Source organism: Martes martes (genome assembly GCF_963455335.1).
Source record: "Martes martes genome assembly, chromosome: 6".
Lineage (NCBI taxonomy): Eukaryota > Metazoa > Chordata > Mammalia > Carnivora > Mustelidae > Martes > Martes martes.
In genome coordinates, this window is record NC_137893.1 from 128723313 (window position 1) to 128751292 (window position 27980).

General features: G+C 42.4%; 1 long non-coding RNA gene and 1 pseudogene across 2 annotated transcripts; one reads left to right on the forward strand and one right to left on the reverse strand.

Annotated features, from left to right (window-relative positions):
• Positions 1-1630: 1630 nt before the first annotated feature.
• On the reverse strand, positions 1631-27833 carry LOC308344978. Its single transcript, XR_013967027.1, has 4 exons — positions 27739-27833; positions 27463-27507; positions 14364-14463; positions 1631-2693 (listed from the first exon to the last, which is right to left on the reverse strand). It is a non-coding gene; the product is annotated as an uncharacterized lncRNA (long non-coding RNA).
• On the forward strand, positions 4198-7281 carry LOC308345121 (protein AF-9-like; annotated as a pseudogene). The gene is made up of 2 exons: positions 4198-4224; positions 6839-7281. The product of its transcript is annotated as a protein AF-9-like (transcript).
• Positions 27834-27980: the final 147 nt, after the last annotated feature.

Consider the following 27980-nt stretch of genomic DNA (forward strand, 5'->3'; position numbering starts at 1 on the left):
AAAGAAACTGTGTGTCATCATTAATTAAACTTGTTTCTCCCAAAAGAAAAAAAAAAAAAAAGCAAAGAGATACACATGCAAGAGGGAAGAACTAAATGTAACATCTGCACATTTAACAATTACATCTGCCTTCAGCAAAGATAACCCAAAATAGCTGGTGAGAGAAGGAAAGGGCTACATCCTGATTTTAACCCGGATTTGTTAGGGAGGGGTTTTATCATCTCAGCCGTTCCATTTCAGATTTGAATCAGCTGCATTTTTCTCGGTCAGCAAAATGAGTTCCTCTGTCTGATTTCCTGCTCATTTTCTCCGGTGACAAGCGGGGATTCTAGGGGGATTGGGAAGGCGCTATTTTTACCTCCAGTGGCTCTGTTTGGACCTGAAACTTTCCGTGGCCTTCAGATGCTCCAGCCTGAACCGACTCCCCCCCACCGCCGCCTCCCTTTTCCCCCCTCACGGTCCTCTCATCCAGCTTTCCTTTCAAATGTGCAACAAAACCAAATTCTTTCCTCCAGTAGCTTGGTCTACTCACTCCTTCAGAAAAGAATGTGTGCACTGATGTTTTTTCAGCTGAAAACAATGATTTCCGCCCACCTACCCCCTCCCCCCACCAGCTGATATTTTTTTGGATTCCGTCCTCTCCAGCCAAGGTCTGAAAAGAGAAAACATCTATGCCATGGAAGCTATACCATTCGATTATGGCTTTCTCTCCTTTTCTCTATTCAGAAATGGTGGAAGAAAATTTGAGAAGGAGCCAGAGAACATTATTGAAATGATCAGAGGACAGAATTAGGTTTCCATGTAAAGATGAACTACGACTGATTAAAATGGATGGGTGGAGAAAGACAACATCTGGGAATTGGAACAACGACAAAGACAACGATAATAATATGGTTGTTTGGAAGGAAAAAATTATCTGAGCATTTGCTGTGTCCCAGGCATTGACACATACACAGGTACTTTCCCGGCATCAGTCACAGTCAGTGGGCCAGTGATAGGGCCATCCAAGCCATGGAAGAGAAAGCTAGTGTGAGGGAAGGGAGGTAACTGACCGCCCCCCACCCGCCCCCCACCGCCCCATTCATGAGCTCAACAGGCTGGGATTCAAGCCAGTCTGACTCCAAACCTAACGCTTGCTGCCTGATGCTGCCCCCGGTTCCTTGGTTGGAGGTCACATAATAGGGAGCACTTTTTGGATTTAGTTGTGGGCTTGCAGGATTCGTTAAGCCAAGCAGCAAACAGGCTGCAAACAAAGGTGGGCTAATAATGGGTTCAATTAATTCATTGATGAGAACATAGGAGAAAAGAAAAAATAAAGACCATGAGTGTTGAAGGCGTATAGTGAACTACTGAGCTTCATACTTTGGAGGAACTCTACTCTGCTCTTCAGCAACAACCAAAAATAAATAAATAAATAAAAATTGTTCACTTTCAAATCCATCTGGATGAATTGGATGAATAGTACAGGATAGCCTCGCTTTTTTGCTTTCTCTATTCCTTCCTTCCTTCCTTCTTCCCTCTCTCCCTCCCTCCCTTCTTCCCTCCCTCCCTCCCAACCTCCCTCACTCCCTCTCTCCCTTCCTTCCTTTCTTCTTTTCTTCCATCAGTAAATATATTTCCAGCACCAACTACTTGCTGACAACTGTATTAAGCACAATATGTAAAATACTGATGTATTTATGTACATATGTAAAAATGAATAATACATAATTCCTGTATATTTTAGGAAAAGGGAGGTATCAAAATCTTTTATGTTGGGTAGCCCATGGGAGGTAACCGGAAAGAGGAGTAAAACACTGTGGCTTCACAGGAAGAATGTACAGGTTGGTGGAAGGGGCCGTGAGCTGGCCCTCTAAGGATGGATGGGATTAGAGATCCTGGTGCCCATGAAGGAAGCAGTCTCGGCTCTGGTTCTCTGGCTATCAGCCTGGTATTTCATTCCTAAGGGCTGGGACGTACTTTGTTTCTTCAGTCATTAGGCAATGAGTTCAATTTTAGACGAAATAGGATATATAATAAAAGAGACTTTCCCCCAAATGTAGGCTTTTCTGTTAATGCTTGGTTGTGATCCCTGAAAAATCAATGAATCCGCAAGGGTTTATTGAACTTACTGTGGACCCAGATCCTAGTCTGAGCCTATCCTCCTGCCAAAGGATCCCCTTGTCACTCTCTTGAGCAACTCCTTTCTATCCATCCATCCCTGGCAAGAAGTTACTCTCTTTAGCAAGTGTGCCCTCACCCCTTTGATGTTTGACTTGTTGTCTGAGTCCCGACCCATGGCAAGAAGTATGGGACTGACCCAGTATGGGAGGATTCTGTGCAAGGTTCCCATGGATAGGATGGATGACGGAAGGAGAGAGAGAGGATGCTTCTGAACAAGGAGGCAGCATGGAAACCTGAACAAACAGTGAGAAAGGGACCAGGGACTGGAGAGACAGGGGACGGGGACCGGGGAACAGCTGTTTTGAGAGTGATGAGCTGCCCGTACTAGGATATTTGGGGCTGACATAGTGCCCGTAGCTGCCAGGAGGCCCAGACAGCCAGAGCCCAAAGCCACCTGGCTCCATGCCCTGCAGCTTTCTTCCCACATTTGCTTCCCAGAACCCACATAGTCACACGCATGCTCCACAATGCTCAGCAGCCAAGATCATGTTCTTTGTAACTTCTCCTCCAGTTTCCATCCCTTTGGACATCTGTAACAAAAATATCATAGAATAAGGATATTTGAAACAACAGAAATGTATTGTTCACCATTCTGGAGGCTGGGAATTCCAAGATTAAGGTGCTGGCACATTCAGTGTCTGATGAGAGCCTGCTTCCTGGATCACCGACAAATGTCCCCTTGCTGTGTCCTCACAGTGTGGAAGGGACCACGGCTCTCTCTGGCATCCTTTCTATAAGGGCCTTAATCCTATTCAGGAGGGCTCCATTCTCATGACCTAATTATCTCCCAAATGTTCACCTCCAAATACCATCAACCTGGGGTTACATTTCGACATGAATTTGGAAGCAACACAGACTTTCAGACCATAGCACATCTTTTCTTTCTTTTTCTCACCTCATTTTTGGTGATGATATGGAAATAATTGAAAGACAGCTTAACACAGAAACTCCTCCTATTTAGTTATCCCAAACACTTAGAAGAAAAAATAATTATATAATGTGATAGAGGTGCTAAATATCACTACAATGGCAATCATATTACAGTATATAAATATATCAAATCAACACATTGTACACATTAAATTTATACCATGTTATGGTAATATATTCAATAAGAAAGAAGGAAAGGAAGAAAGGAAGAAAGAAAGAGAAAGAAAGAAAGAAGGAAGGAAGGAAGGAAGGAAGGAAGGAAGGAAGGAAAGAAAGAAAGAAAGAAAGAAAGAAGGAAGGAAGGAAGGAAGGAAAAAGAAAGGAAGAAAGAAAGAAAGAGAAGCTCCCTTATTGGTCAACTGGTGCCAAGCCCAACCTAGCCTGGCAGGTCTTCAGAATGATTCTTTCCACCAACCTAATAGCAAATCTCCTATGTGGAGTCATTGAGAAGAGAAAGGTGCTTACACTCCTGCCTTGTTCCCTGGCCATTTTTCATAACCGTACTGGGTTTGTCCACTGTCACCCCCTGAGGTAACACATGATTTATTTGTATTTATGGGTTATTCTTTTTCCATCACAATCATATCCTGAAGGCCGTCTATCTGCAGTCATTTGTTTTGTTAAATTCCTTAATTGGATTTCATTATCCAATATTTTATGGGTTTTGACTTCAATATTTCACAGCTATGTGTAGGGCGCCCAGAATGTTGGAATTGGAAAGAAGTCACTAAAGCCGTCTGCTGAGAGCCGGATCACGTGTGTTCTTGCTCTCAGGGAGCTTATTCCCAGAGGCCTTTCAAGGCTGGGAAAGGAGCATTTAAAAAAAAAAATAAGTAATTAAAAAAATCAGCACAGCTTCAGAAAGAAACTAATTGTCACCTTTCCAAAGGACACCACGTTGTCTCTTCTAGATATTTTCAGGGTGGAAATGATGATGTTGGCACCAAGCTCCTGAGGGCAAAGACAGAGACAAAAGGAGGTCCTGGTGTCCCATCTCCACACCCAGCCTCTTGGATTAGTAGCAAAGCCCCGAGGAGAGAGAAGCTGAACCAGAAGCTGGCTTTATAAGGGATTCGGGGCACCCATGACATTTTGTAGGGCCCAATGACCTTCCAGTACACGGGCAAGTGGGTAGAACACAGCATGGCTTGCTTCACAAACATGGAAGGACCCAGCACAAAGTGGGGGAAGAGAGAACCAGGGCTTGGGCATAGGCACCGTGCTGGTCTGAAACGTGCAACAGTAGCTTTAACAGCTTGGACAACAGTGCCAGAGGAGAGTGGTAAAGAATGAAATAGGAAAGAGCTGCTCTTGAGCTGACACGAGGCACCCAGAGGTAACCAGGCTCAGGAAAGGGGAGAGTCTGGAGAGCATCTGTAACATGCAAGTGGAGTGCAAAGTCACTGATATTTAATTAAGTCATATTTATTAGAGTGTCTTCATATGAATCCACAGATGGACCCAAGAAATTCCAATTTTACTGGTGGGCAGCATTTCCCTTCCCCAGAACCACGTGGGAATGGGGATTCCATTTACTTACCCCGTGATCCCACCCCAGTTCCTGCTGTTTCCCCCCTGACATCTGGAACTCCATTTGGACCTACACGTAACCTTTGTACTATTCCCATACTATTGTTTTTCCATCTGCTGGAAGACAGGTAGGTGTATTGTTCCCATCGTGAGTAGAGTTTCATCCTCACCATCCTTCTGACAATAGCATCAGAGCCTATTGTCTGTTTATATTCTGGCCTCGAGCACACCCCTCAACCCCCACAGCAACCCTTTTACCTCACCCCCCAAGAAAATATGCCATGGGGTCTGGAGGAGAAGAAACTCCAAAGTCAGGGAAATTTACAAATTATTAGACAGTTATATGTATGGCAAGATTGAAGTTTGTGGAGAACATTGTCTTAACTGTGCAGATCATTTTTATAACTAACGTTCATTAGCCAAGCGCTTAGAGGTTTATTATGTCCCTTCCTTTCTAAACTCCACAAAAATCAGATATGGTCTAAATGTCAGGGGCATGAGCCAGAAGCCATCTAGTGAAGATTCAGACTACCAAGATAACTGTAGTTAATTTAGTTAATGAGACTGGAAGAAAGAATTGCTGTGAATCTAGTCTCTGACTGCATACCAAGGACTCCTCGGGCAGCCTTCCAGCATGTAGGATACATTTTGTTTCAAAGGAACAGATGCCTTATCACAAAGCAAGATCAAATGCCATGCTTGGGACTACCATTGGGATTGATGGCATCCATTATACATGATTATAAAAAATTATATGTGATTATAAAAAGGTGCCACTCTGGTGAAATCAGAATTAGTGTCCTATGACTTGGCAAGAAGATGATGCTTCTGTGCAAAGCAAAGGAATGCTTGTCTTTCAGCAAAACATAGGCCTCTGCCCAGATACATAACTTGGTTAGTGGGCATACACTGGATTTCAGTCCTCTGTCTCTTTTTGTGCAGTCCACAACCTATACAACTTTACCAGGGGCCCAGGCCAACTTTGGAATCTCGTCCTACTACATGGCATGCACTGAAGAAAGAGAACCAAATGAAAGAAATATTCTGTAGCATAGAGACATTGGTCTCTGCCTGTTGATTAAGGGTCCCTGATCTCATCATCAGTCTACCCTACCCCAGTACCCACTCACCACTTCCAATAATTACACTTAATAAGGAGCCACCCCAGCTGAAAAGTATTCTGGAAACAAAACTGCTAAATGAGACAAATACTTAGGCTTCCCTTTAGTCTTGCTTGTCTTTGCCATTTTTTCCAGTCAACTTGGAACTGAGCTTGTACCGTTGTAACAACAACAAACTTGTTAACATTCTTGTTCCACCACAGCCTTGTCCCTATTCAAAATGCTACTACTGGGACGCCTGGGTGGCTCAGTTGGTTGAGCAGCTGCCTTCGGCTCAGGTCATGATCCCAGCGTCCTAGGATCGAGTCCCGCATCGGGCTCCTTGCTCAGCAGGGAGCCTGCTTCTCCCTCTGCCTCTGCCTGCCACTCTGCCTGCCACTCTGCCTGCCTGTGCTCGTTCGCTCTCTCTCCCTCTCTCTCTCTGACAAATAAATAAATAAAATCTTTAAAAAAAAAAAAAAAAAAAAAAAAAAAAAAAAAAAAAACAAAATGCTACTACTTCATCATTTTTGAGATACCACTTCCTCCAAGAAGCTTTCCATCACGGGGACCCAGGCTGGGTTAAAGGGGCTCCTCTAGCACCCTCCCCTTGCCTTGACCATTCTAACCACGTTCTACAATTACTTCTTTACTTTCTGTCTGCCCTATGGAGGTATAAGCAATTTGAGAGCAGAAACAAGGACTCCTTCACCTTTACTCGGTTAACAGACAATAGGCTCTGTTGCTATTGTCCTTAAATACTATGGAATGAATGGCATAAGGAAGGAAAATATGTTGATTGTGCACTGTATTAGTTTGCTAGGCCTGCTGTAACAAAAGTACCATCAACTGGCTCAGAACAACAGCAATGTATTGTCTCACAGTTCTGGAGGCCAGAAATCCAAAATCAAGGTATTTTCAGGGCCATGCTCCCTCTGAAGGTGCTGGGCCTCTGAAGGTGAAGTCTGTGCTTCTCCTAGCTTCTGGTAGCCACAGGCATTCTTTGGGATATAGAGGGATCAGTTCAATTCTCTGTGTTCATATGGCCCTCTCCCTGTGCATCTTTCCATCATCTTCCCTCCGTACGTGTCTGTCTCTATATCTATCTATATGAGGCAGAGGATAATGACAATGACTCTGAAATGGAGAGACCTGTAAATAGAGGAGGCAGCCGAAGCCGCAGAGTTAGCTTAAGTGACGGCAGTGACAGCGAAGGCAGCTCAGCTTCTTCGCCCCTCCATCACGAACCCCCGCCACCTTTATTAAAAACCAACAACAACCAGATTCTTGAAGTGAAAAGTCCAATAAAGCAAGGCAAATCAGATAAGCAAATAAAGAATGGTGAACGTGACAAGGCCTACCTAGACAAACTGGTGGAGCTTCATAGAAGGTTAATGACGCTGAGGGAGACACACATTCTGCAGCAGATCGTGAACCTTACAGAAGAAACTGGACACTTCCATATCACAAACACGACATTTGATTTTGACCTTTGCTTGTTGGACAAAACCACAGTCCGTAAACTACAGAGTTACCTGAAACATCTGGAACTTCCTGAGGATACAACTACTGGATGCATCAAAAACTATTGTTGGTTTTTTCTTTTTTTTGGTTGTGTTTTTTTGTTTGTTTGTTTGTTTATATGAAAACACTCAGAATGATGCAACCAAAAGGGAAAAAAATAAAAATCAAACAACCTTCAGCTTTATTTTTCTTTAAAGCCAGTCATCATCTCTTGATAAAGGAGAGGTTAAGCAAACCAGCCTCAGCGAACCACTCTTCTCTCCAAGGAAATCCCCGGGAAGAGTTAGCCTGGATAGCCTTGAAAACAAACAAATCAAACACAACACAAGAAAACTTTCAAGAAAGTGTAGGGTATCCTTGTCTCTCTCTCTGTGGTGGTTCATTCCACAGGACGAATGCATATTCAACACACTGCCTTATTAAATAACTGATCTATTTATTATCGCATACAGATATTCTAAAGTCGTTGAGGGAATGACACCACAAGACATTATAAGTACTTGGTCCCACGGATGCTCTTTCAGTGCAGTGCCCTTGCCATCCCAAGCCCAGTGACCTTACTTGTATACCGTGCCACTCTCCGCCAACTTTTCCAAGTCCTTTTACTCGTTGCAGTCTGTATTTGCCACCTTTTGTTTTTCCAATTCCAGGACACAAATAATCAACTGGGGGGGCCAAATTGCCACCCTGATTTTCTTCTTTGTGGTCTTTCTCCTGAAAGTTGGGGCCCAGCCCTTGGCTGTATCCATATAATGATCTTGGACCATGGTAGGAAATGCACCAAATAGGATCATATGAATTGTTGTCTAGCCTTAGTCAATAAACCTGTAGGACTTAAAAAAAAAAAAAATCTGAATTTCCCTGTGTATAAGGACACCGACCTTATTGGATTCGGGCCTGCTCTAGTGATCTCATTTCAATTTAATTATCTCTGTGAACCCCCTATTTCTAAATAAGGCCATATTCTAAGGTCCTGGGGGTTAGGACTTCAACACATCCTTGGGGAGGATACAATTCAAACCTGTTTATTTAGCCAGATTTCCATGTGGGTAATTTTTCTTAATCCTCCTAGAAATCCCATGCAGTAGGTAGTATAGTTCCTGTTATTGATAATATTGCAAACTGAGACCGTTGGGAGAGCAATTAGTGAAGCCACATTGAGTACCCATGTGTAGGCAGCTTCAAAGCCAGTCAGAATGTCATGGTGAAGACAAGCAGGGACTTGGGGTACAGATGAATTTCTGAATTTCTGCCCCTGCTACTTCTGGGGCATGTGGCCTTCTCCCTCTCACCTGTTACATAGAGATGATAACAGAACCAAAGTGTCTGTGTCATTTAGAGATGTGCTACAAGTAAAATGATTACCATATACGTGTCTAATAGAGACTGACAAAAATTAGCTAATACCGTATCCTGCATGATATTACTCTAACTACATCTTCCTGAGAAGCAACCTGAGAGACAGCACCAGATTTCAGTTAGAAATGAGGCATAAGTCTCCAGTTCATCTGTGAAGGGTGAAACTTGTCTAGCAAAGCCCACCCATCCTTGTATTCATGAAGAAGCCGTCTGTTTCCCTTCCAGAAACCCCCCTCCTCCAACTCTGATATGATATCCTGAGCAGAACAGGAATGTCCAGGAGCAGCAGCCGAGCCCAGACATCCCCCACTCAGACATAGCCACTAGCTCCCTAACCTGTCCTTTCCCCATCCTTGTCCCTTTTGTTACCATTTCATATTTGACACGTAACAGTGGGATACATTAAGCAAACACAAGCCACAGAGATCCTCTAGAGATTTTCAAAGGAGGAGTCAAGGGAGGAGAAGAGCTGCATCTTGAATCCTTCAAAATCTCCAACAAAGCAAAACCCGCACTTTCCTGGAAGTTTTTTTTTTTTTTAATTCTATATTTTTTTAATTTTAGAGAGTGGTGGGGAGGAGCGGAGCAAAAGAGAATCTTAAGCAGGCTCCACCCGTGTGTGTGGAGCCTGACATGGGACTTGGTCTCACAACACTGAAATCACGACCTGAGCCAACATCAAGACTCAGTCCTTAACCAGCTGAGCCACCCAGGAGTTCCTGGAAGGTTTTTTCAATAACTGGCAACCTAACAGTCCTAAAGTCTGCATCTTACCCAATCCCCATTCCTTCTTTCCTTTGTGCTTAAGGGGATCTAAATTTGAAAGCATGGTGCCATTGAGAACAGGTCAGGGTTGAGAACCAGCAACATCACTTCCCAGGTATGTGACCATGAGCAAGCTACTTAATTTTTCTCTGTCTTCCCTTCTGTAAATTGGGATAACAGTTTCTGCTTCACGGATCCCTCTGTACAATATATAACATGTAGGGCTTAGTAGTCCTTCTTCCTTTGCATCATTTGTAGCTGCTCATGCACAAACACATATTTATACATGCCTATATTTATATAGAACATTAGAACAATTCTACATACAGGCTGAGAGATAATATGGACTTTAAATCCACTGATGCAACTTGTATCTTACAATACAAAGGTTTGCTTGGTGAAAAAAGTCTGGAGGTGGACAGCAGTAATGGCCATACAGCAAAGTAAAGGTGATTAATGTCACTGAAAACTTAAACATGGCTAAAAGTGCATGTTATGTTATGTATTGCTTTACCAAATTTTTTTTAATTTGAAAAAATTAAAATGAGTTCATTCTATTTTTCCTTAGTGGGCAAGAAAAAGAGAATGGAATCATAAATGTTTAATATTTGACATGATCTCCCCATTAATCTAACACTTTTCACAAAGGGTTCACTATTGTATAAATCTTTTCAGATTTCTTTGATCCTGAAATTTTGGCAGACGTTAGCACTATAATAAAAACGTGTTCAAAGGCATTGTTTAAATTTTTTCTCAAGATGCTTTGTTCTTTGTTAAGGGTAGCAGTCCCTTTAACTGAAGCTGGGAACAGAGTCAAACTCTGGAAATGGGACAGGAAAATATCTCTTATCAGAGAAATGCAGAGAGGGAAGCTCTTGGGTCTCTTGAACTTCATATTCCTAAGATGATTCCCCACCCCCCAACCCATTCTCCCTCTCCCTCCCCTTTTTCCAAAGGAAAGAAAAGAAAGAAGGTCTCTGACTGATGCAAAACAAGCAAATAAATGTGTTCAAATATCCCAGAAAGAGTGAAAAAGGAAGAGCACTTCACTGAGAATCAGTGGCCTTGAGCACACTGACTTTGGGTTCACCTGAAATGGCTTTTTTCAGTCCTTATTACGGGCTTGCTTTTAAGATCACTGGGCTAGATACTTTCTTACAAATTAGATAATTTAAAAGTCACCACTACCCTGCAAACTAATACTATCCCCCTTTAAACAACTTTTTAAATGAAGTTCAAAGAGGTTAAAATCAATTCTCTAATTACCATGATTGAAACTGGTACCCAGTCAGTAATTTAAGTAGAGTCGTTCTTAGCAGAACTACATTTTTTTAAAGATTTTATTTCTTTATTTGACACAGAGAGAGAGCGCACAAGCAGGGAGAGTGGCAGGCAGAGGGAGAAGCAGGCTCCCCACTGAGCAAGGAGGCAGATGCCGGACTTGATCTCAGGACCCTGGGATCATAACCTGAGCCAAAGGCAGATGTTTAACCAACTGAGCCACCCAGCTGTCCCCAGCAGAACTACATTTTTGATACAGTGTGGAGACCAGGCATATTGAGTGAGGCAGGGTGTCAAGCTCCAACCAGGGCCTTTGTCCAAGCTCTTGAAGGTAGAGTCTCATGGCCCTGGTGTTTTGGGAGCAGCATGGAGCCCTGCCTGGCTTGCCCTTCCTCCCCATTTTGCTGACATACTTGTAACCTAGCCAGCCATGTTTCTTCATGGAGTGTTCATCGTGTCTCTCCCACCAGGCCCTGGGATAGAGGCCAGATCACTTGTGTGACCAAGGTGGGCACAGAGTTTGCTCTCAGGGCACTTCCAGTTTAATGGGCAATCACAATAGGGAAAAGACAAATGGTGAACATGGGACCCTACAGTCCCCACCTGTGTTAGTCCGCTGCCACTGCTTCGCTAAATTACCAAAAACTTAGCAGTTTGCACAACACAAATGTATTTCTTCTAGTTCTGGAGGTCAGAAGTCAGAAATGGGCCTCCAGGTCTAACACCAAGGTAAAGACAGGATTGTGTTCCTGCTGCAGGTTCTAGGGACGAATCTAGTCTCTTGCTCTTCAGCCATACACATTCTCTGGCTCACGATCTGTCCCTCCATCTTCAGAATGTTGCCTCTCTGTCTTTCTTCCAAAGTCATATCTTCCTTGGAGTCTCTCCTACTACCCTCATCTACATTTAGGGACTCTTGTGATTACATTGGACCCAACTGGATAATCCAGGTTGATCTCTACATCTCAAGGTCCTTAATCATACTTGCAAAGTCCTTTTTACTATAACACAACAGATTCTGGGGATTAAGACAGAGACATCTTTGGGGGCCCTTAGTCTGTCTTCCTCATCAAACCAGACTGAGGGATACACCCAGGCTCCCAAAGGATGGGCTGACTTCATTTAAAAAAAAAAAAAAGAAATAAACCCCTTGCTAAATCAAAATATTCAAATGCAGTGCTACCAAGTAACAGCAAACCCTTAATAACCTTGAGTCATTCATAGTTACAGAAAGGTAACAGGTTTGTCTGAACTGGCAGAGTCAGTGAAAAAGTACTTGTGCACGTTGGAGCAGTCCTTCAAAAAATTAAAAACAGGGGCACCTGGGTGGCTCAGTGGGTTAAGTCTCTGCCTTTGGCTCAGGTCATGATCTCAAGGTCCTGGTATCGAGCCCCGCATCGGGCTCTTTGCTCAGCGGAGAGCCTGCTTCCCACCCCCTCCTCTCTCTGCCTGCCTACTTGTGATCACACTCTCTCTCTCTCTGTCAAATAAATAAAAAGATTTTTAAAAATTAAAAACAGAATTACTACATGATCCAGCAATTTCCTTCCTAGATGTGTAAAAAAAAAAAATTGAAAGCAGGGGTTCAAACAGATATTCGTACACCTATGTTCACAGCAACGCTATTCACAATAGCTGAAAGGTGGAAAAAACCCAAGAGTCCATTGATGGATGCAAGGATGAAAATATTGTAGTCTATACATACAATGAACTGCAATTCAACCTCAAAAAGAAGGGAATCCTGACACAGGCTATAACATGGATAAACCTTGAAGATATGGAAGTGAAATAAGCCAGTCACAAAAGAATGAATACTACATGATTCCACTTATATGCAGTACTTAGAGTCATCAAATTCACAGAGACAGAAAAAGGAATGGTGGTTGCCAGGGGCTGGTGGTGGGTGAAATGAGGAGTTATGGTTAAATGCAGACGGTGTTAGTTTCAGAGAAGGTGACAAAGTTCTGGAGATGGACACTGGTGATGGCTGCCCAACGGTGTGAAGGAACTTAATGCCATGAATAAGTGGTTAATATGATAAATTTTTTGTTATGTATATTTTACCACAATTTAAAACAAAGGTCTTTGTGGATTTTTCTAAAGTTCTTATCACTAAAAAATGAAACAGAAATACCAAAAAGAGAAGGTTTGATGAAGTGCACAGTGTTTTGCTCAATTCCTTGTATTTATCAGCTCTTCTATTCCCCAAGTTTTTATTGATCTAAATGGTCAGACCTGGTAGAGATGGCACAGAGGGGCCAGGGTGTTCCCAGCATGCTGTCCTCTGCCTTGGAGCCCAGGCCAGGTTGTCCTTCCTTTTTATTTTGTCATATTCCCCTTTCCCATTTCAGTCAGCTCATCAGGAGCTCTTTGACAGCTGGCTGCCCCACGAGTATCTGTTGCCATAACTTTCCCACACCACAAACCTGCCTCCCTCTGAGTCCAGGGCTGCACAAGGGGATTTGCCCACCATTTGTTCTTGTGAAGGGACCACATGGGTGTGGACCATAAAACTCAACCACTTACATGCACTTTTCTGTACTATGTTTGTATCTCTAGAAGAGTACATTTCTCTGAGACATTTCTAATTTTCAGTCAGTGCCTTTATTCTTCCCTTCTTGTGGAAAACATAACACAGGTCTCTCTCAAGCAGTTCACCAACCTTGCACACAAGCCAACACGGAGATTCAAACCCATGTAAAAGAGAAAGCATGTGCTTGGCAGAACCCAGGTCTCCCCCCAAGAGTTCTCAAGGCTCTCAGAGCCCTCCAAGACACAGACATGTGGGACCTCCAAGGTGTGAAAGAGAAAAGATGGCATACTGAAGCGGCCACATGAACCATGGCCACTAATGGGGCCCATCAGCCGCACAGTTCCACACAGACCTGGTGTGGCCCACACAGGCCATGGGGATATGAGGGCGGGGCACATTCTGAGTTAGAAGCTAGTAGACCCTTTGAGATGTTTGTAAGTCTGTCAATAAAAAGGTAACATATGTAAAGTGCTCAATGCCCATACTTGACATATATACAAATGCCCAGTAATGAGACCACCACCCACTATTATTTTTACTACGTGACTTGGGACACATTTTGATCTAATCAAAGATGGGTATCAGGCTTATAATGTCACTCCAATATAATATGCCCTAACTAACCATTTATGGCCTGAGGAAAGACCCAGGGATCTTTATTCATGGAGTTTAGAAAAAAAGAAACAGAGAATCAGCATCTGTGTATCTGAAGGATGGACCCAGGGGAGATTCCCACATGTTTGGCAAGTGGAATGAAGCTGTTGTTCTAACTGCAGGACTGTTAAGAAGGCTTGCAGCTCTGATGTGATTCCTCACATAGACTCCTCTGCAAATATAGAGGTGGGGTAGAAACCTAAGTCCTTACATAAAACAGGAGTGGGGTCAGAATTTGAGTTCCAGCCTGGCCATGGACGATGGATGAGCTGCCGAACTTTGAGAATGTGTTTTCACCTTCCTGGGTCTCAGCTGCCTGGGCTAAATGACCTCAGCTATCCTTTTGGCCCTAATATCCTATATTTTTAAGTATTCCAGCCCACTGGCAGTTTCATTTTTCACGACAACTAAATAAACTCAGTATTCTTGAATATCAATTCACTTCTCCTGAGTTTAAAATGAACCACTTCCTCTAATCCTGGTTATTTCAGGGATAAATGATAAAAATTTAGTTCTGGACTTACCAACCTGAGAGCAAAGCCCCACATCATGGAGAGGCATCCAAGGTGTAGTCTTTCTGTCTTCAAATCCCTCAAATGCAACATGCTCCAGCCTCTTTTCCATCTGCATAATAGAGGTGAAGTCAAACCTCTGTTTGCAAAGAATGATTGAGCTCTAAAAAAAAAAAAAAAAAAAAAAAAATCATGAATTATACATTTGGATAAACACAAGCTATGCTATTTATTTATTTTCCAAGTGTTGCTGGGTAGCAAATTTACACTACCAGTCAAAAAGGAAGAAAAAATGTGGTCTGTTTAGTTTGGATCTATACCTGATCTGTTTTCCTCCTGAGCTCCCACCATCATGTAGCAGAGGAAAGATAATTAATTATAGACTGATTTCCCATCTGAGTTAGATGCAGTGACTTAAACAGACCCTTTGGTATTCATGTAGAGGAGAATTATATCTCAGTCCCGTTACTTCCAAGCCCATCTCCTCTAAGTGGTACCTGGGATATGGGGGAGAAGGTCTCCCGTGAATTCATGGTGGTGGAAAAAAGGGATTTGGGGAGCCAGGAACTATCCGCAGCCCCATCTTATCTTGGCCAGTCTGGCACTAAGGTGGTCTGATCTTGTCCGTTGCATCCACCAGTCTGCTGATGATATCTGTACCTCATGGCCCTGTGGCCAATTCCATTTCTGTGAATCCTCCCACTGACTTAGCCCTCTTTCAGTCCTCACTGGTCAACAGATAGCTGAATCTGAATTCCTGACCAGGCTCTGTGGTGAGGATCTTCACCTTACCACAGCAGGCCCACGGCTTTCAGTCCAGCACTTTCTCTATTTGAGAAACTAGGTAGGGTTGAGAGCATTAACCAGATTTGGTCTCTGTCCAACCACGTCATACTACCATGCTTGATCACACCTTGCTAGTATAGTTCTTGTATAGCACTGTCCTCCAAGGTTCCAAATGGTGAAGAGGGAAAGCATGCCCCACTCTGTGCCCTCCACGTTCCCTTTGATCTATTTGTTACAGTTCTATGCTGGTAATTTAACAACAGACTCTCCAAGAGTTTGAAGTGTTTGCAAGTTATCATGGTGCAAATATCCCCACCATGTCCAATTTCAAGTTGCAAAGTATTTTAACAATCAGCTTGCAAAATTCTTGAAATTTTAACAGTTGGCTCCACAGAGCTGATACAAGTCAACTCCAACACTCCTCTAACAATCTGACACTCTTATTCCTCCTCACATAAGTAGAGAAATTGCCACACACTTCCAACCAGCTACCTCTCCTGCCTCTTTTTCATGATTTTTTCTCTCATCATCTTCCAGGATGGAAAGGGATAGATTTTCCCTTGTTCTGCTACCCAGAGCAGCAAGCTGCCCAACTAAGGCATCTGCTCAATACTATGGAATGAATGGAACCCCTCCCCCTGCCAGGCATGGTTCTTGAGATGCTAAATAAGAGCTAAAAATATTATAAGATGTCTTCCTTTACCAGAACCTACTGTCAGGTTGGAAAAATTAATTTTGAATGTCAGAAGCTGAACATTCAGTTATTCATATTAGATCATTTCTATCAACCTATCTTCAAGTTCATTGGCTCTTTTTTCTATCATTTCCCTGAAGCCCATTCAGGTTTTAAAATATTGGTCGCTGTATTTTACACTTTTGCTGTTCCCATGTGGTTCTTTTCACCATTTAGTGTTTTTGTTTGCTGAGGGTTTCTATCCTCTCATTCATTTCGATATGATTTGCCATTACTTCTTGGAGCATTCTTATAACTGCTGCTTTAAAGTCTGTCAGATAGGGAGGGACACCTTGGTTGTTCAGTCACTTAAGTGTCTGCCTTCAGCTCAAGTCATGATCCCAGGGTCCTGGGATTGAGCCCCACATGGTCTCCTTGCTTAGTGGGGAGCCTGCTTCTCCCTCTGCCTGTGTCTCCCCCTGCTTGTACTCTCTCTCTCTCTCTCTGACAAATAAATGAGTAAAGTCTTAAAAAATAAAAGTCTTTCAGATAATTTCAACATCTGTAATATCATGGCTTTAGCATCTGTTGACTCTTTTTCCATGCAAGTTAAAATTTTCCTGGTTCTTTGTATGCAAGCAATTTTAGATTAGTTCATGGATATTTTAGATATTGTAAGTCTCCAAGTATTATTTCAAACCAATGGGGAATGATGATGGTTTTGTTTAGGCAGGGAAACTTTGTTTAGCAGCCTCTGTTGGGTTCAGGTTGCAAGTTTGGAGAAGCCCTCTGCCCATGTGGCTTAAATATCAGTACCACTGTCAAAACTTTTGCAGTACTATTCAGATGTGTCCCACATGTGTGTCACCTAGTGGGTGGTCTGGGTGGTGTGCTGTGGTCTATCCAATGGGTCAGTTCTCAAAGTCTATGACATTTTGTTATGACATGTTGTTCAGGTTTCAGATCCATTCATGTACAATTCAGAGGTGAGCCCAGCCACTCAAAAACAACTTTGCTTTCAAAAATAAGATTGCTTTTCTGAGCTCCTCCCCCTCCATGATTTCCCCAATATTTTCTGGTCTTATCGATCTCCAGCCAAAATGTGGGGACTTACTCAATCTGACACACACTTGGTGCAACTGAGTCCATGCCTGGGACCAAGAAATGAAAGAAAGTTCAATAATAATTCAATAAATTCAATAATAATTCAATAAATAAATAATTAATAATAAATAAATAATAATAAATTAAATAAATAAATAAATGATTCAATAAATAAATAAATAAATAACAAGGGTGCAGCCCATCTTCTAGGGACCACAACTTTTCCAATTGGAGAGGAAGTTTTCCCTCCCTCATAGTTTTGGGGCCCCCACTGCTCCCAATGTTACTGCTGCCACCAAAGGATTGCTTAGGGGCTGAAATGAAAGAGAATGGAGAAAATAGGAAAAATGGGGATATTCCAACTTTCTATTAACATTAGAAGACCCCTTATCCACTCTTGAGTCTGAACCAGAGAGCATCTTTCTTTGTGCTCATGTCACCTTCCAGGTCTCAGGCCATGTGCTGAGTCCAGGACATACTGGAAGGGAAAAAAATGTAAACCTTCCACTGGCTTAGTGGTACTTCACTGTTGATTTTCTCTGATCCATTTGCTACTATTTACCTTCAGAGTCCTTAAATATCTGCTCCATGCATTCTGTCCAGGTTTCATTCCTGATTTAAGAGGGAGGGACTGGATGGGGTGTGTTTAATTCATCTTATCCAGAACTAGAACCCTCACAATGAAGTCAGAGAAAACTTTCTAAAGCACAAATGTGGCCATAACCCTCCTGAGCTTAAAGTTCTACAAATCCCCCTGCCTTGTGTTCTCAAAGCCCTTCAGCTGTGATGCCACCCACTCTCCTCCTCTCTCCATCTTCCAGCCACTCCCACCTTTTGATCTACTCTGAGCCAACTTGCCACTTGTGGAGTGCATGGTGCTTTCCTTACCCAGCCTTTGCCCATCTTGCTCCCTTATCTAGAATGTGCTTACCCCTTCTTTCCTGGCTACTTCCCCATACATCTTAGTTGAGAGGTTGCTTTCTCTAGGAAAATGTTTCTTCGCCACAAGAATGGATTAATTTTCTCTTCAATGAGCTCCCACTGTATTCTTTCACAGTATTTCATCACTTTGTGCTACAATTATTTATTTATCTGCCTTTCCTACCAGACCGTGAGCGCCTTGTAGGCAAGCATAGTGCTTTCATGAGTTTCTAATAAAGGGTCTGGCACATAGTAGGTTCTAATCAATATCTGTGGAAATGAATTCTGTCTGTACCAACAATGCCCCTGAGAAGTGGATTTTCTACCCCTGAACTGCTGCCTCCTTGGTTCAGGCCCTTGATCACTCCTTGCCATTTGGTGCTCTGTCATCACTATGCTCCCCCTTGGACTCCAGGTCAGATCCTGGTTGGCACCTCTCCAAACGTCCATTGTCAGAACCCCCAAATTTGGGGGCCCATCTTTAGACTCAGGTGACTGAGTGCTGCTCATTCGAGACCACCCCTTGACCTCAGTCAGTATCTGTAGAATTGATTAGTACAAGTATTCCACATGCCCTAGGAAATAGATTTCCTAAATTGGACTTTTGTTCAGGTTTCTGTTAGCCACCATATACTAACCACACGAACCATGATTTTTGGGTTCACTTTACCATCCCACCCAACAGCCTACTAGACCTGCACTGCACAAAAGAAATTTGATGTACAGGTCATAGGTATAATTTTAAGTTTTCTAGTAGCCACATTTTTAAAAAGGATAAAGGAACAGCTGAAATTACCTTTAATAATATATTTTATTTCACAATATATCCAAAATTTGTCATTCCAACATGTAATCAATATTTCTAAAATTATCCAGGAAATATTTTTACATTCTTATGTTCACACTAAGACTTCAAAATCTAGTTTGTATTTTATACTCACAGCACATCTCAATTTGGATAGCACTCATTTTGAGTGCTTAAATGCTACATGTGACCAGTGGATGCTGGGACAACCTGTGACTGGGGACTGGGCATCAAATTGTTAGCAATAGCTAGTGGTTACTGTGTACTTACAACAGAACCAGCACTCTGTACTGAGCCTCTATGATTTTTTTGTGCATTGTCTAATTTAATTATCACAGAAATCTCATAACTAGGGACTATCACAAATGAGGAAAATCTCAGAAATTAAGCCTAAGATGACACAAGTGATTCAGTGGCAGAACAAATGCTAGAATCAGATTGGTGTGTCTCCAGGCCCTTGTATTAACTTCTCTTCTACTGCCTTCTAACCTGTAGGGCACTTAGTAAACAGAATTTGCTAACCTTCAGATGTCACACTTTGAAAATACACATACAGTTTAAAAATGATACAGGTATACAGGTAACATAGTTAAATAGTTTGGATGGGTAGATTCATGTTTTGAAAGTCATCAGAGAGAAGAGCCATATCCTTCCAGAAAATAGCCCATATGCCATTGTCAAAGAGTGGTACTAGGTTGAATAATGACAAGCCCGAAAAAGGGTAACATTTATTAAGTTCTCAAGCTTTGAAAGCTTCAAAAGGAATTAGTTTAGAAAAAGTTAATTTTCAACAGATTTAACAGACAATTTAAGTCAAGCTGGTTTCCTTCTTGGTCCCTTCATTCAGCAAACTCTGTGAACCTGGCACACAGTGGGGTGGGGGAGGATTTAAGCTATTTTCTCACATGCTATTTTCAAAGACTTCTCCATTATGAACATCAGTGGTTTTCTTCTCTTGCCCTTGCCAACTGAGAGGGACGCCATCCTAGCAACAGAAAGGTGGGATCTGCTAGTACCCTCAGCCCATGGGATAAATATCATATCCCAGTCACAGTCCTGGATGATTAAGCTTTTCTTTGTGTCATCATTTATCCCATGGGAAATATTTACTCCTTTAGGCTTCAGGCTTTACATGCAAAATGTAGATCTTTTTCAGTTAGGATTAACTTCTGTTTCAAGTGACAGAAAATCAAGCAGTGATTTATACAAGTTAGAAGTTTATTTTTCTCTCCCATGAACCTAAACTGTCCATGATCACTGGGGCTTGGGTTTGTTTCATTTTGTGACTTCACCATCCTCCCACCGCAGGCTTCTGTCTCATGGTCCAAAATAGCTATTCAGGTCTAGTCATCTGATCAAGAGAGGAGAAAGGGCAGGGAAGGCGTACATAGTCCTCTTCTTTTACGAGCCATTTCTGAAAGTTGTTTATGAGCTTATGCATATACTTTATTGGCCAGAACTCAACACAAGACCATCTGGGTGTCTATAGCCACAATGAGAATGTGCTTCTTGGATCTGGGATGCCAGAAAGTGTCATTGTCCAAGGGCCCCAGCTGCTGCACTCTAAAATCCATCATGGCAGTTGTGGTGGGGAAGGAGCTGCTGCCACATAGAAGGGCCAGAGACAGACTAACATACAGGGCAGCACATAGGAAATAGGAAAAATGAATCCTCAGTAGCAACTGGTTTAGAAAATCAAAGACCTGAATTTTGTGAGTTCTTGCAACTCATGGAACTTAAGTCTGGAGTTTTAGAGGTCAGCATGTTTGGCTCTGGGAGAGCTTAAAGGACATTGGAGCTAGTCTTAGAGAATAAGCAGGGTAAACAGCCCTTGACCATACAGTGTGGAAACAGCAATCTGAACAGCAACCACAGCACACAGTGCAGAGGTTAGTTCCTCATCTCAGAACATGTCCCAGAGAGGTAGAATTCACAGAGACCCCCTCAGGGGGGAAAAAAAGGAAGTGGAAGGTGCCATTTCTCTCCTCCAACACTTAGCATAAGCACTGGGCCACCTGTGGGAACAATTAAAGCACCATCACTTACTAGCTAACTTGCTTACACCAAGCCCAACACCCCTGTACTCCCATATAACCGCCCTTCTCAGTCATGCTTGCCTCATTCCCAGTCTGCCAGGCTAGAAGACCAGCCCAAACCCCTGCCAACACTGTATCTCCCAACCCAGTCTTTGTTCCAGTGGTGGCAGCAACAGGTCTTATTTCACAAGCAGACCAGAGCATGTCTAGTTAAAACACATTCAGGCCAGTGAGCAAACACTCCCCACTACAGGCAAAAAGAGCATCTATAGATGACTGGCCAGGACACAAGAGCAGAATGCATGCAGCACCCATTGGAGACCCTCCCAAAAGTGCCAGGCCCAGGGGAACAGGGGGCACTACATTGTAGGGTATTGCAGGAACTCTTCTTCATAAAGCCATCAGTCTCAAGAACAGAAAATGGAACTGACTTACCCAACACAAAGAAACAGGCACAGAGACTTAGATGAAATGAGAAGACAGAAGAATTTAGCCCAAATGAAAGAACAGGACAAGGCCATGGCCAGAAATCTAAGCAGAACAGATATAAGTAGCAAGCCTGATGGATAATTTATAGCAATGATCATAAGGATACTCACTGGATTTGAGAAAAGAGTAGAGGACCTCTGTGAGGCCATTAGCACAGAGATAAGAAATAACATAGCAGAGATAAAAGGCTCAATAAGTGAAATGAGAAATGCAGTTGATGGAATGAGCAGCAGGGTGGAAGAAGCAGAGGAATGAATTAATGAACTAGAAGACAGAGTAATGAAAAGTAATCAAGCTGAACAAAAGAGTGAAAAAATAACTATGTAAAATGAGAAAAGACCTAGGGAACTCAGTGACTCCATCAAAGGTAATAACATTTGTATTATAGGAGCCCAGAAGAGAAGAGGCAGAAAAGGGAGCAGAGAACTTATTTGAAGAAATAATAGCTGAAAACTCCCCTAATCTTGGGAAAGGAAACAGATGTCCAGGTCCAGGAGGCACAGAGAACCCCAATAAAATCAACAAAAGCAGATCCACATCAAGACATATGGTAATTAAAATGGCGAAATATGGGGTGTCTGGGTGGCTCAGTGGGTTAAGCCTCTGCATTTGGCTCAGGTCATGATCTCAGGGTCCTGGGATCGAGTCCCTCATTGGGCTCTCTGCTCAGCAGGGAGCCTGGTTCCCCCCCCCCATCTCTACCTGCCTCTCTGCCTGCTTGTACTCTCTCTCTGTCAAATAAATAAATAAAATCTTTAAAAAAAAAGTAAAATGGCGAAATGTAGTGAAATAGAAAAAATATTAAGACCAGCAAAACAAAAGAAGTCAGTTACATACAAAGGAAAAACCATAGGCTATCGGGGGATTTTTCAGCAGAAATTTCCAAGCCAGAAAGGAGTGGCATGATACTTTCAAAGTGCTGAATTCAAAGGACAAAAACCTGCAGCCATGGATACTCTATCCAGCAAGGCTATCATTCAGAATAGAAGGAGAGATAACAAGTTTCCCAGACAAACAAGACTAAAGGAGTTCCTGACCACTAACCAGTCCTGCAAAAAATATTAAAGGGGACTATTTGAGTGGAAAGGAAAGATCAAAAATGATAGTATGGGGGCGCCTGGGTGGCTCAGTGGGTTAAGCCTCTGCCTTCGGCTAGGGTCATAGTCTCAGGGTCCTGGGATCGAGCCCCACATCCGGCTCTCTGCTCAGGGGGGAGCCTGCTTCCTCCTCTCTCTCTGCCTGTCTCTGCCTACTTGTGATCTCTGTCTGTCAAATAAATTTTTTAAAAAAATGATAGTATGAAGGTAAGAAAAATGAAGGCAGTAAAAGTTAATACTTCTGTAAAAACAAATCAGTCAAGGAACTCACAAAATAAAATAATGTAAAATATGACACCATATACATAAACATGGGGAGGGGAGGAGTAAAGGATGGGTTCAAACTTAAACACCATCAACTTAATATAGACTGCTATATGCAGAAAAGCTCATATACAAACCTAATGGTAACCACAAATTTAAAAAAACACTAATAAATTTGCAAAGAAAAAAGAGGAAGAATTCCAAACATGTCATTTAAAAACCCAGGAAACCATGAAAAAGAGAAAGACAAGAAAGGATCAGAGAAAATCTTCAGAAAGAACCACAAAACAGGTAATAAAAAGTCAATAGATACATATCTATTATAATTACTTTGAATTAAATGGATTAAACACTCCATACAAAAGACTGTGGGTGACAGAATGGATTAAAAAAAAAAAACAAACAAACAAGTAAGACCCATCTCTATGCTGCCTATAAGAGGCTTAGTTTAGATCTAAAATCTAAAAGTGAGATTAAAATTAAAAGTGAGAGGATGAAGAAATATCTAGCATGCAAATGAATGTCAAAAGAAAGACAGAGTGACAATACTTTTATCAGACAAAATAGACTTTAAAACAAAGACTGCAACAGGGGCACCTGGGTGGCTCAGTGGGTTAGGCCTCTGCCTTCGGCTTAGGTCATGGTCTCAGAGTCCTGGAATTGAGCCCTGCATCAGGCTCTCTGCTCAGCAGGGAGCCTGCTTCCCCTCCCTCACCCTGCCTGCCTCTCTGCCTATTGTGATCTCTGTCTGTCAAATAAATAAATAAAATCTTTAAAAAAAAAACAAAGACTGCAACAAAAGACAAAGAAAGACATCATATAATAATACACAGGACGATTCAACAAGAAGATATAACCATTGCAAATATTTATGGTCCCAACATGGGAGCACCCAAATACATAAAAAAGTTAATAACAAACATAAAGGAACAAATCAATAATAACACAATGGTAGTAGGGGCCTTCAACACCCCACCTACATCATGGACAGATTATCTAAACAGAGTATCAATAAGGAAATGATGGCTTTGAATGATACCCTGGGCCAGATGGATTTAACAGACATATTCAGAATATTCCATCCTAAAACAGCAGAAGACACATTCTTTTCAAGAGCACATGGAACAGTCTCCAGAAGAGATCACATTTGGGGCCACAAAGCAAGCCTCAATAAATTAAACAAGATCAAAATCATACCACGCATCTTTTCTAACCCTAAGGCTGTGAAAGAGGAAATCAACCACAAGAAAAAAAGTCTGGAAAGACCACAAATGCGTGGAGGTTAAGTAACATGCTACTAAGCAATGAATGTGTCAACCAGAAAATAAAAGAAGAAATTGGAAACAAATGAAAATGAAAACACAATGGTTCAAAATCTTTGGGATGAATCAAAAGCAGTTCAGAGAGGGAAGTTTCTAGCATACAGGCTTACCTCAAAAAGCATGAAAAATCTCAAACAACCTAACCTTACACCGGAAGGAGCTAGAGAAAGAACCACAGAAGGAAGGAAATAATAAAGAGTAGAACAGAGATAAATGATACAGAAACAAACAAACAAACCAATTAAACAAATAGAACAGATCAATGAAACCAAGAGGTGTTTCTTTGGAAAAAATCAATAAAAATCAATAAACCTCTAGTCAGACTTAACAAGAAAAAATAAGAGGAAAGGACCCAAATAAATAAAATTGTGAATGGGAGAGGAGAAATAACCATTATAGAAATACAAGCAGTGATAAGAGAATATTATGAAAAACTATCTGCCAACAAATTGGACAATGTAGAAGAAATGGACAAATTCCCAGAATATATAAACTACCAAAACTGAAACAGGAAGAAATAGAAAACTTGAACAGACTCACTACCAGCAAAGAAATTGAATCACTGACCAAAAAACTCCCAACAAAGAAAAGTCCAGGACCAGATGGCTTCCCAGGCAAATTCTACCAAACATTTAAAGAACAGTTAGTACCTATTCTTCTCAAAGTATTCCAAAAAGTAGAAGAGGGAAGAAAACTTCCAAATTCATTCTATGAGGACAGCATTACCCTAATGCCAAAACCAGATAAATGCATTATCTAAAAAGAGAGAGACAGAGACAGAGACAGAGAGAGAACTATAGGCCAGTATCTCTGATGAACAGAGATGTAAAAATCTTCAACAAAATACTAGCAAACCAAATCCAGCAATACATTTTTTAAAAAGTCATTCACACAATCAAGCGGGAGTCATTCCTGGGTTGCCAATGTGGTTCAATATTAACAAATCAATCAGTGTGATACAACACGTCAGTAAGAGATAGGATAAGAACCATACGATCATTTCAATAGATGCAGAAAAACCATTGACAAAGTATGACATTCATTCATGATACAAAGCAGCAAAGTAAAGCAGGTTTAGAGGAGACATACCTCAACATCACAAAGGTCATATATGAAAAACCCACAGTTAAAATCATCTTTAATGGGGATGAGAACCTACAGAATGGGAGAATATATTTGCAAATGATATATCTGATAAATGGTTATAATCCAAAAAATATAAAGAATTTATACTAATCAACCCAAAAAACGAATAGTACAACTAAAAATGGTCATAAGTAATGAACAAACAATTCTCTAAAGACAATTCAGATGACCAACAGACATATGAAAAGATGCTCAACATCACTGATCATCAGGGAAATGCAAATCAAAACTATAATGAGATAACACTTCACATCTGTCAGAATAGCTAAAATCAAAAACACAAGAAACAACAGGTATTGGCAAGGGTGTGTAGAAAAGGAACCCTCTCACACTGCTGGTGGGAATGCAAACTGGTTCAGCAACTGTGGAAAACGGTACAGAGATTTCTCAAAAAGTTAAAAATAGAACCACCCAGATCCAGAGAGGAGGTAGGTGGGTGGATGAGTTAAAGAGGTGATGGAGATTAATGAGTGCAGTGGTCATGCTGAGCATCGACTGATCAAAATAAAAACTTTTAGAAGACTGACATTTGTTATTGCATGATTAAAGACATGTTTTAAACCCAATAATTTTTTTGCAGGTAACAATTTTCACTTCAGCTCCTAATCTTGTACTGATTTTCCAAAACGATTGGATAGAGTAACATAAATTTGTTAAGAAATCAGGTTTAGAGAGTGGACAGGAGGTCTTAGAAACTCAGATAAGGTCTAACCACCTATTTTGGACAAAGCTAATGAACGCTGAGGCAGAAGGTATAGCAAACTGCTCTCACTGATTTTTTTCCCTATCGCCTCAAATGCAAGCATTCCACTACATATTTTATTTGTATGTCACCCTTCTGTCTGCTTTATAATTCTTGCTAATATTAAATCTACCAATAAATGCTCTATTTAAAGAATAATTTTTCTATTTTCCCCTTTCGTCACACAGAGCTTATAAAAACGGAATGCTGGGGATAAGGAAGCTTTCCTTACAGTCCATACTATGTAGTTCACAAAATCCGCCAGAAGGTGGCAGTAGTGACCAATGAGAAAATCCGGACGCTGGGCCTCATCAGCTTTTCATTGTCCTTTGGATGCTTCCTGGATCTAATCTGATGCTTATGAAAGCGATTTCCTTCTTACAAAACACCAGGCCCAAAAGAAACTAACCTCATCCTGCAGATAAAGAATGTTTGTGCCTTACGAGTTGTCAAACTCTCTCAGCGACAGCCAGACCTTCAATAAATATTTTCCCAGCAGCAAAAGGCAGCTGTGCATTTTAGGAAGCCAAGAGGGACACAGGCTATGCTGAAGCCCCAGCCCTTATCAGATCGGCCCTCTGGGTGGTGGGAAGGTGCAGAAAGAGGAGGACCCAGCCAAGCGGCCAGACCCACTCCAGCTCCATGCAGGCTGAGCCGGCTCAGGGATTTTGCAGGAAATAACCAGAAGCTGAATGACTGTTCTGTTGAGGTAGGAGTGCCATTCCCAAGTTCTGAATCACTCACATGGAGGGTTTTCCCACCAGCAACACCCCGCGGGTCTTTCTTGTACAAACACAGGTCTGCTAGTTTTCCTGGGAGATGCTTAATTGAAATGGCGTGTTGGCTCCCCTGTAATGCACAGATCGTAGTCTGCCTGCTCACCCGACCACCGGTTCCAAAGGACTTGGGAAGCCGCTTAAAGGCTTGAGAGCTGACCCCTGTGGGCAACAGGTGCCATTCAAACTTCTTAAGCAGGGCAGGAGGGTGGCTCATTGAATTTAGAAGTAGCAGTGAGAAGAAGCCAGTAAGAAGCCAGAAAATAGGTTTTGTGTCCCTGAGTCTCAACATCCAGCCATTCTTACTGCATTTCTAATAACACGTTTTGAAGAATGTTGAGGAAGAAGTCTGGCAATGAGGTTGTCATTTCCTCTCTTTACTGCATCCTTGGAAGCCAAGCTGTGCCCATTTCTGTATAATCCCCCAGGAGACAAGTGATGGCCGAAGAGCTCCTGGGCCATGGCATCAGAGGGACCCAGCTTCCAGATATGGAACGGCAAAACAAGCTCTCCCACTTGTTTCCTCGTGTGTTAAATGGGAACAATAATCCTGCCAGGATCGTTAAGAGGATGAAGCGAGGGCGTATATGCAAATCCTTAGGACACAGCTTGAACTACATTACTAAGTTCTTGATTCTCCACTAGTGATCATGGACAGAGACTTGGCCTGGGGAATGGTCATGAAATAGAGCCAGCTTGCTTACCAGCAGATGCTAGCAAGCTCTGAGGTTCCCCATATCCAACAGTCTATAAAGGTCCTTGCACGTGCACACACGTGTGCACACACACACACACACACACACACCGGGTCTGCCTAGAGTCCCTGCTTTCTTCAGCCACGATGTCCTGGACTCTTTCCTTCCCCCACCTGCATGAAAATCCTCCCAGAAGGCCCACCCTACAGCTCAGCCCCCTCAGATTCTGCACGTGGCCCACCCCCCAGGGCTTACCTGATCAGGCCTCGACTTTCACTGTGGCCAGAGAAAAGTCACCTGCTGATTTTGACAAGAATAACAGAAACGTTTGCTGATATGCTGTCAGAAGCCTTGACACCAAGCCAAGGCTCCGGCACAGAGCTGGACTCCAGGGAGGGGAAGGTGTCCCGCTGAGCTCCGAAAGGAGGTGGGAACTCACAGAAGTCACACAAGGAAAAGGTCGCTGTGATAAATACTGATTTCACACCTATTAACCTCTGAGACCGAGCTTGCGGGAGCCCCGGGGGGTACCTTTTGCAAGTGAGCTGGCTGTGCCCTTCCCGTTGTAGTGAGGCCCTCAGGTAGAGCTCTCCTGGCCCTGCTGTCCCCTTGCCCCTGGACTGTTTACCAGAGCAGCCTTGGAGCCCAGCATTCTATTCTCGCCAGTTCTATTCCGGGCGCCCTTACGTGCCTCACAGGGCAGGAACCCAATGGCTCAGCCTTCCGAGTGGAAGCTTCCAAAGCTCTAAAAGGGCTTCTTCCTGGAGGAGGGG